Raw genomic sequence first — 4,660 nt, 5'->3', positions numbered from 1 at the left:
AGCTTTTATAACTTTCTTCTGCCTTTTCTACAAGTTTTGTGATGTAAAGTAATTTGTATAATGTAATAATAAATAATACTCCAATCATACAATGCTTCATTCTCTCTGTGTGCAATGTCATGTGCAAGAGTGAGGACGTTTAAAGGGAGTCTGTAACTAGTACAAGTATATCACCCCAGCCCTGCAGATAGATAGGTTACTGTCACCAGACCCAGCATATCACCCCAGCCCTGCAGATAGATAGGTTACTGTCACCAGACCCAGCATATCACCCCAGCCCTGCAGATAGATAGGTTACTGTCACCAGAACCAGCATATCACCCCAGTCCTGCAGATAGATAGGTTACTGTCACCAGAACCAGCATATCACCCCAGCCCTGCAGATAGATAGGTTACTGTCACCAGAACCAGCATATCACCCCAGCCCTGCAGATAGATAGGTTACTGTCACCAGAACCAGCATATCACCCCAGTCCTGCAGATAGATAGGTTACTGTCACCAGAACCAGCATATCACCCCAGCCCTGCAGATAGATAGGTTACTGTCACCAGAACCAGCATATCCCCCCCAGCCCTGCAGATAGATAGGTTACTGTCACCAGAACCAGCATATCACCCCAGCCCTGCAGATAGATAGGTTACTGTCATCAGAACCAGCATATCACCCCAGCCCTGCAGATAGATAGGTTACTGTCACCAGTACCAGCATATCACCCCAGCCCTGCAGATAGATAGGTTACTGTCACCAGAACCAGTATATCACCCCAGCCCTGCAGATAGATAGGTTACTGTCACCAGAACCAGCATATCACCCCAGTCCTGCAGATAGATAGGTTACTGTCACCAGACCCAGCATATCACCCCAGCCCTGCAGATAGATAGGTTACTGTCACCAGAACCAGCATATCCCCCCCCAGCCCTGCAGATAGATAGGTTACTGTCACCAGAACCAGCATATCACCCCAGCCCTGCAGATAGATAGGTTACTGTCACCAGAACCAGCATATCACCCCAGCCCTGCAGATAGATAGGTTACTGTCACCAGAACCAGCATATCCCCCCAGCCCTGCAGATAGATAGGTTACTGTCACCAGACCCAGCATATCACCCCAGCCCTGCAGATAGATAGGTTACTGTCACCAGAACTAGCATATCACCCCAGCCCTGCAGATAGATAGGTTACTGTCACCAGACCCAGCATATCACCCCAGCCCTGCAGATAGATAGGTTACTGTCATCAGAACCAGCATATCACCCCAGCCCTGCAGATAGATAGGTTACTGTCACCAGTACCAGCATATCACCCCAGCCCTGCAGATAGATAGGTTACTGTCACCAGAACCAGTATATCACCCCAGCCCTGCAGATAGATAGGTTACTGTCACCAGAACCAGCATATCACCCCAGTCCTGCAGATAGATAGGTTACTGTCACCAGAACCAGCATATCCCCCCCAGCCCTGCAGATAGATAGGTTACTGTCACCAGAACCAGCATATCACCCCAGCCCTGCAGATAGATAGGTTACTGTCACCAGAACCAGCATATCACCCCAGCCCTGCAGATAGATAGGTTACTGTCACCAGAACCAGCATATCCCCCCAGCCCTGCAGATAGATAGGTTACTGTCACCAGACCCAGCATATCACCCCAGCCCTGCAGATAGATAGGTTACTGTCACCAGAACCAGCATATCACCCCAGCCCTGCAGATAGATAGGTTACTGTCACCAGACCCAGCATATCACCCCAGCCCTGCAGATAGATAGGTTACTGTCACCAGAACCAGCATATCACCCCAGCCCTGCAGATAGATAGGTTACTGTCACCAGACCCAGCATATCACCCCAGCCCTGCAGATAGATAGGTTACTGTCACCAGAACCAGCATATCACCCCAGCCCTGCAGATAGATAGGTTACTGTCACCAGAACTAGCATATCACCCCAGCCCTGCAGATAGATAGGTTACTGTCACCAGACCCAGTATATCACCCCAGCCCTGCAGATAGATAGGTTACTGTCACCAGAACCAGTATATCACCCCAGCCCTGCAGATAGATAGGTTACTGTCACCAGAACCAGCATATCACCCCAGTCCTGCAGATAGATAGGTTACTGTCACCAGAACCAGCATATCACCCCAGCCCTGCAGATAGATAGGTTACTGTCACCAGAACCAGCATATCCCCCCCAGCCCTGCAGATAGATAGGTTACTGTCACCAGAACCAGCATATCACCCCAGCCCTGCAGATAGATAGGTTACTGTCACCAGAACCAGCATATCACCCCAGCCCTGCAGATAGATAGGTTACTGTCATCAGAACCAGCATATCACCCCAGCCCTGCAGATAGATAGGTTACTGTCACCAGAACCAGCATATCACCCCAGCCCTGCAGATAGATAGGTTACTGTCACCAGAACCAGCATATCACCCCAGTCCTGCAGATAGATAGGTTACTGTCACCAGAACCAGCATATCACCCCAGCCCTGCAGATAGATAGGTTACTGTCACCAGAACCAGCATATCCCCCCCAGCCCTGCAGATAGATAGGTTACTGTCACCAGAACCAGCATATCACCCCAGCCCTGCAGATAGATAGGTTACTGTCACCAGAACCAGCATATCACCCCAGCCCTGCAGATAGATAGGTTACTGTCACCAGAACCAGCATATCCCCCCAGCCCTGCAGATAGATAGGTTACTGTCACCAGACCCAGCATATCACCCCAGCCCTGCAGATAGATAGGTTACTGTCACCAGAACCAGCATATCACCCCAGCCCTGCAGATAGATAGGTTACTGTCACCAGACCCAGCATATCACCCCAGCCCTGCAGATAGATAGGTTACTGTCACCAGAACCAGCATATCACCCCAGCCCTGCAGATAGATAGGTTACTGTCACCAGACCCAGCATATCACCCCAGCCCTGCAGATAGATAGGTTACTGTCACCAGAACCAGCATATCACCCCAGCCCTGCAGATAGATAGGTTACTGTCACCAGACCCAGCATATCACCCCAGCCCTGCAGATAGATAGGTTACTGTCACCAGAACCAGCATATCACCCCAGCCCTGCAGATAGATAGGTTACTGTCACCAGAACCAGCATATCACCCCAGCCCTGCAGATAGATAGGTTACTGTCACCAGTACCAGCATATCACCCCAGCCCTGCAGATAGATAGGTTACTGTCACCAGAACCAGCATATCACCCCAGTCCTGCAGATAGATAGGTTACTGTCACCAGAACCACCATATCACCCCAGCCCTGCAGATAGATAGGTTACTGTCACCAGAACCAGTATATCACCCCAGCCCTGCAGATAGATAGGTCACTGTCACCAGAACCAGCATATCACCCCAGCCCTGCAGATAGATAGGATACTGTCACCAGAACCAGCATATCCCCCCCCAGCCCTGCAGATAGATAGGTTACTGTCACCAGAACCAGCATATCACCCCAGCCCTGCAGATAGATAGGTTACTGTCACCAGACCCAGCATATCACCCCAGCCCTGCAGATAGATAGGTTACTGTCACCAGAACCAGCATATCACCCCAGCCCTGCAGATAGATAGGTTAGTGTCACCAGAACCAGCATATCACCCCAGCCCTGCAGATAGATAGGTTAGTGTCACCAGAACCAGCATATCACCCCAGCCCTGCAGATAGATAGGTTAGCGTCACCAGAACCAGCATATCACCCCAGTCCTGCAGATAGGTTACTGTCACCAGACCCAGCATATCACCCCAGCCCTGCAGATAGATAGGTTACTGTCACCAGAACTAGCATATCACCCCAGCCCTGCAGATAGATAGGTTACTGTCACCAGACCCAGCATATCACCCCAGCCCTGCAGATAGATAGGTTACTGTCATCAGAACCAGCATATCACCCCAGCCCTGCAGATAGATAGGTTACTGTCACCAGTACCAGCATATCACCCCAGCCCTGCAGATAGATAGGTTACTGTCACCAGAACCAGTATATCACCCCAGCCCTGCAGATAGATAGGTTACTGTCACCAGAACCAGCATATCACCCCAGTCCTGCAGATAGATAGGTTACTGTCACCAGAACCAGCATATCACCCCAGCCCTGCAGATAGATAGGTTACTGTCACCAGAACCAGCATATCCCCCCCAGCCCTGCAGATAGATAGGTTACTGTCACCAGAACCAGCATATCACCCCAGCCCTGCAGATAGATAGGTTACTGTCACCAGAACCAGCATATCACCCCAGCCCTGCAGATAGATAGGTTACTGTCACCAGAACCAGCATATCCCCCCAGCCCTGCAGATAGATAGGTTACTGTCACCAGACCCAGCATATCACCCCAGCCCTGCAGATAGATAGGTTACTGTCACCAGAACCAGCATATCACCCCAGCCCTGCAGATAGATAGGTTACTGTCACCAGACCCAGCATATCACCCCAGCCCTGCAGATAGATAGGTTACTGTCACCAGAACCAGCATATCACCCCAGCCCTGCAGATAGATAGGTTACTGTCACCAGAACCAGCATATCACCCCAGCCCTGCAGATAGATAGGTTACTGTCACCAGTACCAGCATATCACCCCAGCCCTGCAGATAGATAGGTTACTGTCACCAGAACCAGCATATCACCCCAGCCCTGCAGATAGATAGG

The sequence above is a fragment of the Leptodactylus fuscus genome, chromosome 11, assembly GCF_031893055.1.
Source record: "Leptodactylus fuscus isolate aLepFus1 chromosome 11, aLepFus1.hap2, whole genome shotgun sequence".
Taxonomy (NCBI): Eukaryota; Metazoa; Chordata; class Amphibia; order Anura; family Leptodactylidae; genus Leptodactylus; species Leptodactylus fuscus.
Note: the sequence above shows the minus strand (reverse complement) of the source record.